Consider the following 13,489-nt stretch of genomic DNA (forward strand, 5'->3'; position numbering starts at 1 on the left):
TTGGGAAACCAATCAAACTCTGGCAGTGGTTGCATTGTAACTTACTCCCCCCCCCCCTTCCCACTTAGGATTTGTGCATAAAATCTCTATCTTTTCTGCAACAAGTGCAGATCTCCTGCCCAGAAGTTCCAGTTTGCAAACCTTATCCTCACTATAAAAGAGAAAACTTAAACAGGTACTTAATTTCCAAAACCTGCCTCCAGGCCAGCTCTCCACACATTCATTATATTTCTGAGGCTTCCCAAGAGGATGCATCTTATATCTAAGATATGAATTCCAACCAAAGACTTTCCCACACTTATTGAATGTATATTTTTATGCTTTATATCATAACTATTATGTGGCTATTATTTTAAAATTTTTGAAAAATGCTTACTGAAAATTCCACATAGAATTTTCTTGATTGTTAAATTGGGTGTTATCATTTTATAATCATCACTTAATCTGTCTGCCTCAGTTTCTATACTTTAGAGAAGGAGGAAAATATCAAACCTAAGCTGTAAGGCTAAATCAGTCCAACAATAAACACTTTTTAAAAGCCTCCTTTGTGTCAGATGCTAAATGACAGGGGTTTCCAAAAAAAGGCAAATAACAAACTCTTCTCACAACACACTCACAAAATAATGGGAGAAACAATAAGAAATAACCTGCAAATAAGCAAACAAGATAAATAGGATATCACTGAAAAGAGGGAAACACTAGAAGCAAGAGAGCTTATGGATAAAGTGAACTGTGAAAGCTCTCTCACACAATGGAGACAGTATTCTAAAAACTGATTGAAGGTCCACTATACAACAGATGCAAGTTTCTTTCTCCAGATAAAGCAGGTTGTGGTCCCTTTAAGAAACTGATTTGTGATTCAGATTACTCCAGCCCCTCCTGGCTGAGGCATTAAGTCTGCACCTTTGATTCAAAAATCTTAGTCCAAGGACCCCTTTGAATTCTAATGGGAGATCTGGACTTGCCCCAGCCCCCACAACATCACAGACAACTTGGGCTCTCCCAGCCCCCATTCTGATGACCTGCTCGGGCTTCCCAACCCAACCAAGACAAGCAATATAATGAGCTTCCATCAGCTAAGCTTTTACAGGTGGCCCTTGGCAGTGCCCTTTACAGCCAGGATCTTTCTGCCCACTAGAATACTGTTTCCAGTGAAATCTTCTCTTTACCCTGAACTATTTCCCTAACCAGACTTTAACCTTACTTCCAATCCCCGTAATAAATCTCTTCAATCTAGATTTTCAGGAATGTAAATTTCTTTAAAGGGAACTTCTTGAGGGGACAGAAGGAAGTTCCCCAAAACTCCCTACCCTTGAGCCAAATCCAAAGGGGTTGGGGGCTCCATTTGACTCCCTGAATCCCAAACCTGCCACTAGACCTCATTTAAATCTCTGACCACCAGTAACCCTAATTTCATTGGGTTCCCCAAATCTAAACCTCATCACAGAGATCACTGGTTTCACAAAGAGTGGGATCATATTGTTATGGCACAGTTCTTTTTTATTGTTCCTCATTCAGTTTTCCCTATTATCTTGACCCAGTCCTACCTCAGTTTCCCTAATTGTTCTGCCGAGGTTTATTATAGGTCTGTTCAACTCTGCTCAACCAACACTCCCTCCTAATCCTGATGATCCAGATAAGGAGAAAGACCTTCTACTTTAGTCATCCTCAGAATGTAGTTTGCCTCTCCCCACTCCATAATCCCAATGATCAGATATGCCCCAAGCCTCCCCTCAACCTCACAGAATCAGCTTGTCAGAGTCCTGTTCCTGCTTTCAGCACCCAGACTCCATACCCAGCCTCCTCGCTGTGCCCCCTTGAGTCTCAGCCATATATGTATGTGTGTGTGTGTGTGTGTGTGTGTGTGTGTGTGTGTGTATATGTATATATATGTCATTGAGAACTCACATTATTTGCTGGATTCTTGGAGATGATGATCTCATTGAGTCCTAGGACCAAACCATGGATCCATTTGGTCCCAGTAAATCTCTCCCTTTTAAATAAATTATTAAATACTCTCTAATCTCTCTCTTGCCTCAGTTTCTCCAGCATTACAATATTATCCTTTTGTGGGACTAAGGTCTACCTTGGCATTAAAAGTACCATATAGGGTAATTTAATATCCTAAAGATGTGATTGGGTTAGCAGTTTTTCATCATTTACAACTTGAAATGTGAAGTTATTTCCGCTGTCCAATCAGGGCCAAGGTCCAATCCATAAGGAGTGTTACCTCAGACCCTTATGTAATCATTGTCTGCTGTCTCTTACCTCTCTTCACTGCCAGACCACCCTATCTGGTGGGGAGATGGTCAACTCTCCCAAGATCTGGCCAATTAAAACTCCTTTGTTTTCTACCTTAAGATGCCTCTGATTTATTGCTGTCGGTGGTCCCACTCAACAGGTTTCCTGTAGAAAGAAAGCTTTCAGTTGGAAAATGAAGGTAACTGGTAGGCACAAATAAGGGAGACCACATTGCCAGAGAATAGCCAGAGATATTTCTTGAAGGGGAGAAACACAATATCATCTTCCTGGAATGCAAGGAAGCCATTGTCATGAGTTCCCAAAGAACTAAGGTATGAGAATCCTGCCCATCATCATCAAGACATAGAAAGGGTTCACATTTGCAGGTTGGTAAAAAATCCCTAATGTTTACTCAGTCCAGGAAAATTGGATCTTCAGGAAAATCACCTTGTTGGCTAAATGAGGGATGCATTGGAGTCAGACACCATGGAGCCAGGCCAGCCCACAAGCAGGCTGCTACAGTACTCCAAGGGTGAGCTGACAAGGAGCTAGAGCAGAAGGTTGAAACATCAGTGTAGAGAAGATGGATGGCAGAGATGTTGCAGTGTTGGCATGATTCAAGTGGGGGCAAGAAATAGGATTCATGGATTCAGGCTACTTTAGAAATAAAACAAGATCTGGGTTAATTTTTCAGAAGATAGTGAGCCTAAAACATAAGCCATTCCTGTCCCAAAGAATAACAGCAAGGGCATACAACAAGGACAATAGACTTCCTGCAAGAACATAAAAAGGAATTCAAAAGCCAAATAAGAGATCAAGAAAATGTTGGGGGCAAAAGTTATCAAGTTGTGCATGCCCTTTGATCCAGCAGTGCTACTACTGGGTTTTTATCCCAAAGAAATACTAAAGAAGTTAAAGGGACCTGTATGTGCCAAAATGTTTGTGGCAGCTCTTTTCATAGTGGCTAGAAACTGGAAGATGAATGGATGTCCATCCATTGGAGAATGGTTGGGTAAATTATGGTATATGAAGGTTATGGAATATTATTGTTCTGTAAGAAATGACCAGAGGCTTGGAGAGACTTACATGATCTGACGCTGAGTGAAAAGAGCAGAACCAGGAGATCACTATACACTACAACAACGACATTGTATGAAGATATATTCTAATTGAAGTCAATATCTTCAACATAGAGAAGATCCAATTCAGTTCCACTTGATCAATGATGGACAGAAATAGCTACACCCAAAGAAGGAACACTGGGAAAGGAGTGTAAAATGTTTGCACTATTGTTTTCTACCCAAGTTACTTATAACTTCGGAATCCAAATCTTACCATGCAACAAGAAATTTGGTTTTACACACATATACTGTATCTAGGATATACTGTAACACATTTATTATATATGGCATTGCCTGTCATCTAGGGGAGGGAGTAGAGGGAGGGAGGGGAAAATTTGGAAAAGTGAATACAAGGGATAATGTTAAAAAAAATTACCCATGCATCTGTACTGTCCAAAAAAATTATAATTATAAAATTAATAAATTATATTAAAAAATTAAAATAAAGAAAGAAAGAAAATGTTGGGGGCAAGGGAAAGAAAATGAAAGCAATGCAAGAAATTATGAAAAGAAAGGTAATTTGAAAGAGGTTCAATAAGTCCTTAAAAAATAGAACTGAACCAGAGAATTGAGTGACATGATACACCAAAAAATAATTAAACTAGAAAAAAATAGAAGAGAATCTGAAACATCTCATTAGAAAAACTAGAGAACGGGGCAGCTAGGTGACACAGTGGATAGAGCACCAGCCCTGAATTCAGGAGGACCCGAGTTCAAATGTGGTCTCAGACACTTAACACTTCCTAGCTGTGTGACCCTGGGCAAGTCACTTAACCCCAGCCTCAGAGAAAAAAAAAAATTTAGAGAACAGAACAGAGAAAACATGACAATTATTAGACTACCTAAAAGTGATTATTTAAAAAAGATTCTGGATACAATATTACAAGAAATTATGAAGGAAAATTGCCCTGAATTCTAGAAGAGGATAGAAGTGGAAAGAGAAAAAAAATCTACATTTCTAATCAGGATCCAGGAACAAGGCTGCACTCCTGGCTCCTTATGGGCAAGGTCTGAAACAGGGAAAATGAGAATCAATGATGAATCCCGGGACAGTAACCTCCAAAGTTAGAGAAGTATTTGGGGTGTGAAAAAGAGGGTCGGCCAGGAAAGGGAAGATTAGAGGGGAGGCTGGGGAGGGAGAACTTGTTCAATAGCACAGTCTGGTAGAGCAGCACCTTCCAGGTGCTGCCCAAGGTCAGACCATCCCTCCATTAGCAAAGACAAAGGAAACTAGCCAAACCTCTGAGGGGGAGGGGAAGGGGTGGGGGTAGATATTCTGGGAGGTGGTTGGACCTACCTGGGACCTGCACCTCTACAGAGCTGGCTTGCAGGAGGCAGAGAGATCTCCAGTCCGGAAGTTCCAGTTTCCAGCCAGCTCATTCTAGATAATTTCTCGTGGACACAATAGTTACCAACTTAGCCAGCCTCTGAGACTTCCCAAAAAGAGTGTCTCCTCCTACCACAACCAAGACTAGGTTGACTGACATTGAACTGCTTCCTGTCCCAACCCCGCCCTCCATCACAAGAAATGTCTTCACCAATGGAGAGGCCCCACTTTTATCCCGGACTCCTCCCAGGCTTCCAAACTCCACCTCAAGGGCTCTTATAACACCTGGATCACCACCCACCCCACTGTTCAGCTCTGAGATCTCCTCCTCCCCCCAGGCTGCCACCTTTTCCCTCTCTCCTTCATACCTCTGGGGCTCTCTCCTTTTGCACCTGAGCAGAAAGGGTGCTTAGATAAAACCTGAGCAGCAGCCAAACAGAAAGCAGTGGGTCCTATATTTGAGGTGGGACCTTGGGAAAATTGAAAATTCTATTTAAATTCAATTGTTAATCCAGATTGGATTGGATTTTCTCCTAATCTAAACTAGAATGAGGGCTCCCTTGTCTCCCATCTCAGTATTATTAATGTTTGAGCCTCTACATGTAGATCACTAAAACTTTGACATTGAGGTCATATGATTAGGAGCTGTAGGAAAAAACATTCAGCATAAATGGATCAGAATGACTCCATGCTACTCGAAATGCAGTAGATCCAGAGGTTCAAATGGTCAGAAGGATCATGTGGTTTTTCCATGGAGGAGAATTCAGGAATGCATTAATGTTATTTCACTGGCAATTTTTCTTCTTGTTTTGAATCTAAAATGTAGAGGGCAGGAGCGCTGAAAAGCTGTACTGTTATGGGCCAGAACTCTGAACTGGAAACAAGATGTTAAGTCAGTAGAACTGAAAAAGACAGTGGTAGTTCAGTACAAGTGCTTAGTGCTTAATACAGTTCTGCAAGACTCACACCTATAACAGCATATAAGCTCAGACAAACTCAGCCAGAATCATAACTAGGGAAGACAGAGACCAGGATGGTCCTCCTGCCTCCCCCACAGAAACCAAGACACATTGTGGAGGACCTCAAGAAAGCTGGTCTGGGCCCCAGGCAAAGAGATAATCAAGCACAGGGATTTGAACCACTGGCTACTCTTGTGGTGATTACTGAATGGAAAAAAAGGCTGGTCCAGATCAAAAAGAGAACATGAACTTGAATCTAGCTCAGCATGGAATTTATAGTTAAGTACATACTCAGTGTGAGATAATGGTTCTCTAAGCACCTGCTTAATGTGATGTAATGACATAATCAATCCAGTGAGCATAGATTTACTGGAATAGACTTAGGGGAATATTCTACAATCCTGCATGCTCAGTGGGTTTGCCCAAACTCAGTATGATGCAGTGATGTAATCATACTGGGGTATTTAAGGGATTCTCAGAGAAAGAAGGCTCTGTCTGAGCAGCAGCTCTCAGCCACAGACACAGTGAAGACCTCAGGCTCCAGACTCCAACTGTGAGCAGCACGGTGGCCCCCCTGCCTCCTTCGGTCCTCCACCAAAACCAAGGATTCAGGCTGGTCTGGAGATCCTCCACAGAGCTAGTCCTGACACTATATTGTAATCACCCTATTGTGGGGGTTCTAGAAAGCAGGATACAACACTAAAACGTTGTTCATATTATGTTGTGCTTCTAATTTTTTTTTTTACTTTTTAAAAATTAATTTCATAATTATAACTTTTTTTTTTGACAGTACATATGCATGGGTATTTTTTTTACATTATCCCTTGCACTCACTTCTGTTCCAAATTTTCCCCTCCTCCCTTACATGGCAGGCAGTCCCATACATGTTAAATAAGTTATAGTATATCCTACATAAAACATAAGTGTGCAGAACCAAATTTCTTGTTGCACAGGGAGAATTGGATTCAGAAGGTAAAAATAACCTGGGGAGAAAAACAAAAATGTAAACAGTTCACACTCATTTCCCAGTGTTCCTTCTCTAGGTGGAGCAGATTCTGTCTATCATTGATCAACTGGAACTGAATTACGTCTTCTCTTTGTCAAAGATATCCACTTCCATCAGAATACATCCTCATACAGTATCATTGTTGAAGTGTAAAATGACCTCCTGGTTCTGCTCATTTCACTCAGCATCAGTTGATGTAAGTCTCTCTAAGCCTCTCTATATTCCTCCTGCTGGTCATTTCTTACAGAACAATAATATTCCATAACCTTCATATACCATAATTTACCCAACCATTCTCCAATTGATGGACATCCATTCATCTTCCAGTTTCTAGCCACCACAAAAAGAGCTGCCACCAACATTTTGGCACATAGAGGCCCTTTTCCTTCTTTAGTAATTCTTTGGGATATAAGCCCAGTAGTATGTGTGATGAGGGGGGGTGACCCCTTTAAGATTCCTTTCTGATCCCCAACCCCCATTCCCTTTAACATTCTTTTATGATCCCCAACCCCCATGGCTGAACTTTGATTTACAAGTCCTGGTCAAAAGCACCCTTTTGAATTCCAAAGGGAGATATCTGGATCTGAGCCAACTTAGGCTGTCTCAGCCCCCACTCTAATGATCTGCTCAGGTTTCCCCAATACCCACACACAGCTTCCTCCTTATCTCAAAACCCATTGAATTCTATTCACTTCTAACCTTGACTGAAACCAGCCAGGAGCCTGGTACTCCACCCACCTTTAAGATCACCAAAAGACCCCCCTATAAAAAGGGGAACTCTGGAGCCCACTCTTTGCAGAAGCCCCAAACATGGCACCCTTACTCTGGCCATGTTTGGGTTCCTATCCTCCTGGCGCTAGCTCTGGCCCTGGCATCTCTCTACCTTTACCCTTATTTCCAAACCCCCAAATAAACCTCTTTTATTAATCTAGGTTTTCAGGCCTGTAAATTCCTTTACAGGGGACTCTGGGCCACCACTAGAACTCATTTAACTTTGTATCCTTGTGCTGAATCCAAAGGGGTTGCAGGGGAGCTCCATTAGACTTCCTGTACCCCGAACCTGCCACTAGACCCCAATTAAAACTAATTTTATTTAGGTATATACCTTATCTAGACCTCATCATGTGTTTATAATCTTTCATCCCCATTTTCCCAGAGAACTTTGGGGTACATTTGTTTAAAAGGGAGTAATTGGAGCTGACTGGTGAATGGACTCCCAAATTGTCCAGTCTCTAGATGAGTCTCCTGTGAGTCACTAGAAAAAGGTGGGAAAGACTGAAAATTGGTGAAAAAATCAAGATGCTAGAGAGGTAGTGTACTGAGGGGAAAATTGGACCCAAGGAAGCAGAACAAGCTTGCTTTAGGTGGCAGGAGAATTGTTTCATCTGGTCCTTGTGCCAAAAAGAAAAATTCTGATTTATGAAGGTGAGGAGAAGTTGGCACTGAATAAATGTCCATTTTTTTCAGGGCAATATAAGGTAATATCACTGATGGGAAGAACATATGGGAACATATGACATGATTGGGAAACTTTCTGTGGTGAATAGAATAGGGAGTCAGCCAAATTATGCTTGGTCATTTCAGTTATTTTTGAGCCTTCATGATCCTATTTGGCTTTGTTTTTGTTTTTTTTGTTTTTTTTTTTTTTTTTCCCAAAGATACTGTAGTACTTTGGATTTATTTCCTTTTCCAACTGATTTTACAGGTGAGGAAACTGAGGCAAAGAAGGGGGAGTGACTTGGCCAGGGTCACAGAGCTAATAAGTGTCTGAAACTTTGATGTTCTTGATTCTAGGTCCAGCTCATTTCCTGTTCCTTCACCTGGTTTCCCCAAAGAGACAATTTGGTATTTGTCAAAGGGTAGCCTTGCCACAGTGAGAGCGACACTGAGATTTTGTGGGCTAAATTTATAGTGGAGCCTGATTTCATGATTTTCTCCCTCCATTCAGTAGCATGGAACTACCAATAAAAACTACTGCCTTACACAGAATTAATTTAAGGCTATGGTTTACAGAAGTCATCAACATAATTTCTCCCTGATCTCTAAGTGTCAATTTTTGACCCATTCTTGGAAACTCATTGGCCAGATTCATGGGGGTCCCTCTCAGTTTAGGGAGATGAGAGGTAGAGGGTCCCTGGTGTAAAAAGGACTTCTGTGATCTTCACCATGGGTTTAGTCGGGTCCCAACAGGGTTAGAGCCAGACAGAGGTCGATCACTGTAGGGGAATAAGAGGCAGAAACTGTGTGAGGCCAGAACATGAGAATGCTGGGCCTGCCTTTGTCATAGGTTTGTTTTGAGAATTGTGAGGCCCAAAATTGTTCAGTCTACAAGAAAACCCACTTTGTAAAAGGCTGCATGGATCCCTCCAATAAGTGGACTTGGATCTTCCTGAGATGGCCCTGCTCCCTAGGATCTTGTCTTTCTAGGGTTTGATAAGTGGACACTCTAGAAAAATGAAATAAAGTACAAATCCCCATTGCTTGGTAGACCTTGTTATCAGCAGAGGGGTTGGATTATCTCTGATGACATAAGAAGGATGGGTTCTTCCTCAAGAAGAGATGGCAAAAATAGTACGGAGATACCAAAAACAAATTGGGGATTTACTATACCATGTCACTCATGCTAAGTGTAGACATAGAATTTGGGAAAAACAAAATGTAGATACTGGATTGTTGTGGATGCTCCAATAGTCTTTATATCTAGTAAACAAGGGGCCAGTGTTCCAATAAAATTTTAGGCTTACAATAAACACTTCCTATAAAAATTTATCTGTGATTTATGTACATTATAAAACTGATTAATATTGTCTGGAATGGAATCGAGGTTGTAATGAACCATATCTCCTGGGACCTAAGGTGATTCTATATGAAAGTCTTTGTAAATCCAGTCATCCTGCAGATGTGAGCTACTGGCATTTTCAAATGATTAATTGCACCCTTTCAACTCTTAAGACTTTTATCTTAGCCTGGAAGAATAAGGCTGTAGATCAGTTTTCTTTAAACCAATGGGATATTATTATATATGCGTGTACCTGTGTCTTTGTACCTATGTTTTATTTTTTCTTGAGAAGGAGAGATTAGACCTGAAATGAAAGAGATGAGTGGGAAGCTGAGCATTTCTGTGGAAGAAACTCATCAGCAAAGCTTCATGAGTAATGCTACCTGTGGCTTCACTAAAAGAACAATCTGTACTGTACTTCACAGAATTGGCACTGGAGAGAAACCTTCTCAATGTCATGAATGTGGAAAGGCTTTTAGGAAAAGCTATAATCATGTTAAACATCAGCGAGTTCACACTGGAGAGAAACTATATGAATGTGATTGGTGTGAAAAGGCTTATATGTGATCAGTGTGGAAAGGCTTACAAGCAGAAGAGAGGCTCTTATTGTACATCAGAAAATCCATATTGGAGAGAAAGCTTATTTATGTGTTCAGTGTGGAATGGCTTACAAACAGAAGACTACTCTTACTATACATCAGAGAATCCACACTGAAGAAAAACATAAGTGTCATGAATTTGTAAAGACTTTTAGAAAAAGTTCTGGTTTTGTTAAACACCAGAGAGTTCACACTGCAGAGAAACCTTATGAATTTAATGAGAGTGAAATGCATTCAAGTAGAGTTCCATTGCTGCTATAATACAGAGAATCCACAGTGGGCAGAAACCTTATAAATGCAATCAATGTGGAAAGGATTTCATATGAAAATGAATCTTGTTGTACATCAGGGAATGCACACTGGAGAGAAACATTGTACATTTAATGAATATGGAAAGGGCTTTAAAAAAAAACAACATAATTTACCGGCATATCAGAAACCTTATGAGCATGATCAATGTGCAAAGAATTTCCAACAATATAACATTTTCCAACCATCAGAGAATGCAAGTTGCAGAGAAACCTTTGGATGTGAAACCTTTGATGTGAAAATGCTCCTATTTATCCTTCTGATGTTATCTCCTTTAGAGAAGCCACAGTGAAGAAGGGTCTAGATTGTGGTAAGGTTTTTATATGCCCTCTTCCCCAACTAAAATAAAAGAATCCATACCAGAGGACAAACATCATTAATGTAGCCACATGGAAAAGCATTTAGACTAAAATCATCACTTATTTCCCATCAGGGAAGAGGAAGTAAAAGGCCATAGAAATTACATCCCTTTAACAAATGTGGAAAGGCAATACAGATTAGAACAGAGTTTGTTAAATATCGAGGATATTCGTTTTGGAAACATGCCCTGTCTGGACTCAACATGGGAAGGTTTTCAAAAGAGATCCTCTCTTAAGACTCTCAGGAGAGAAAAGATTTCAGAATCTACTTCCCCTACAAAATGGACATTATTAGACACAGTGTATTTCGATGTACATTGGAAAAATCATCATGTACATAAAACATATGGAGCTAAGTAAAGGGACACAGGACAGATTTCCTTAGAAATTTTACATTTCATATAGTACTTCAATCCAGAAAAATGGGCAGTATTTCCCAGAATCTTAAAGCTTTGACTTCTGGGAGCTAACATGACAGAATGAGCAGGAAATTGCCCAAACTCTTCCCATATTCACCTCAAAAAAATTATACATTTATGCCTCAAAATGAATTTTAGAATTATAGAACCAGTGAAAAAGAAAGGCTCAGACAAATCTTTTAGCTCAAAGAAACTTGAAGTTGGTCAGGTAAGGTCTTTTAAACTTCTAAGAAACGAGAGTATGGTCCAGAACAGAAAGTATTGCAGTAGCATCCCTTGGTACAGCAAAACAGCAAGATGCCCTAAGCTCCCAATGCAGTATCTGACAAGGAGGCAAACAACATTGGATCCGGCCACATTCCTCAATGCAGCTGCGGTGAACGGGTAGAGACCAGCCCGGGAAACTCTTCTGACCATGGGTCTTATCTGCCAACTTTCCAAGGGGAACTTCCTTGTTCTTGAGATGTGGTAAATTACCAGCCACATAACTTCCTGAACGGTCTACAGTCATAGCAGAGCAGCAAGAATCCCTACTCTCCTTGTGTAAGGTCCTTATCAGCCCCATTCCACAGATCTAAGTGCAACCCAAAGTCAGATCCCTGTAGCATTCACCAATATCAGTCACCCCCATCCTTCTGCAGGCCTGCAGTACAGAAACAGGAATAATGTTCTTTGTGAGCCTCAAGGGAGCACTGTCTCCACATGAAGGAGACATCTAGGGCCAACAAAACACCTGGCATAAGAAGCTTGAGACTATTTCCCTTGCACCTGAGGAGCAGAACTCAAATTAAGGGGAAAAGTTGGAGGAAAAAAAAAAAAAAGGAAAGAAACAAAATGAGCATAGAAAGTTATACTGACTAGGAAGATCAAACAAAAACTCAGAAGAGGGCAGAAATGTCAAAATACCTAAGGGGAAGAGTATAAAGAAAAATCAGAACAGGACTCAAGTCCAGAAAGAAAAAGAAAAAAACACAGAAAAACCACTTTGAAAATGTAAGTAGCTGAGCAGCCCATTGGATAGAGCACCAGCCTTGAATTCAGGAGGACCCAAGTTCAAATCAGGTCTCAGACACTGAACACTTTCTAGCTGTGTGACCTGGGCAAGTCATTTAACCCCAGCCTCAGAAAAAAAGAAAAAGAAAAAAAGAAAAAGCAAATAGATTGAAGAAAATGATTTTTTTTTAATTAGGAATGGGCAAGTGGGAGCTAATTCATTCTATGGGGTGTCAAGAATCAATGAAACAAAATATTTTTTAAAATAGAAAAAGTGCAAACTATTTCATTGAAAAAACACCTGAACTAGAAAATAGATCCAGATATGATAATTTAGGAATCACTGAAGTATTTGAAAGTTTTAATGTAAAGCAAGACCTGGACATTATACTTGAAGAAATTATTAATGATATCAATATCTTATAAATTAGAGTCAATTCTCTATATATTTTGGAAATGAGGCTTTTATCAGAACCTTTGATTTCTATTTTGTGTTCCATAATGATCTTTAGTTCTTCTTTGGTCATGAATTCCTTCCTCTTCCACAGGCCTGAGAGGTAAACTATCCTATGTTCTTCCAACTTATTTATGATCTCATTCTTTATGCCTAGGTCATGAACCCATTTTGATCTTATCTTGGTGTACAGTGTTAAGTGGGTCAATGCCAAGTATCTGCCATACTAATTTCCAATTTTCCCAGCAGTTTTTGTCAAACAGTGAGTTCTTATACCAAAATCTGGGGTCTTTGGGTTTCTCAACCACCAGATAATTAAAGTGTGATCAGGGTGACCAGCATGTCATGAAGCAACACATCTGCTCTGAAAGCTTCAAACAAATCTAATCTCTATGATACACAAGGCAAAGTTGAAACATGGCAATCCCATTTTTCCAAAGGGCATCAGCAACATGGAAAGGTCCCTGTTGTGGTCAGACTGGCTCAATTTTAAGTGAAATGAAAGAATATCTACAAAGATGTAAATTCATCAGATTAGTAGAAGACATAATAGAATGTCTAAAGCAAGGTAATTAAAAAAGAAAAAAAGAAATTGCACAAGACATAAATGAGTTCCTAAGAAAAAAGCATCAGGACCAGATGGATTTACAAGTATATTCTATGAAAGATTTAAAGATCAACTGTATATTAAATGAATTCTTTGTAATAATTGGCAAAGATTATTCAATTAAGCTCCCCAATAAATAATATAACTTTTCAATTCCTACCTTGTTTAAGTTTCTCCTGCATTACAAAACCTTATTTATATTATTGTTATGCTTTAGTTGTTCTTATATTGAGATTTGGAGAAACCATAGTATGTGGGAAAGCCCGACCCCTGACTAAAAATAACTACTCAGAGATCCCACAGAATGAAGATTAAT

At 39.9% G+C, this 13,489-nt stretch overlaps 1 protein-coding gene across 2 annotated transcripts in view; it reads right to left on the reverse strand.

Annotated features, from left to right (window-relative positions):
• LOC141564552 (uncharacterized) overlaps positions 1 to 13,489 on the reverse strand; it is a 65,239-nt gene that overhangs the window by 20,121 nt on the left and 31,629 nt on the right. Inside the window, exon 1 of one of the 2 annotated variants that reach the window (XM_074307143.1) lies at positions 4,660 to 4,831. The exons of the other annotated variant lie outside the window; for it this stretch is intronic. The gene's annotated coding sequence lies outside the window, so the exon portion shown is untranslated. Of the gene's footprint in view, positions 1 to 4,659; positions 4,832 to 13,489 lie in introns of those variants that run through there. 2 annotated transcript variants of the gene reach the window in all.

Source organism: Sminthopsis crassicaudata, chromosome 3 (genome assembly GCF_048593235.1).
Source record: "Sminthopsis crassicaudata isolate SCR6 chromosome 3, ASM4859323v1, whole genome shotgun sequence".
NCBI lineage: Eukaryota > Metazoa > Chordata > Mammalia > Dasyuromorphia > Dasyuridae > Sminthopsis > Sminthopsis crassicaudata.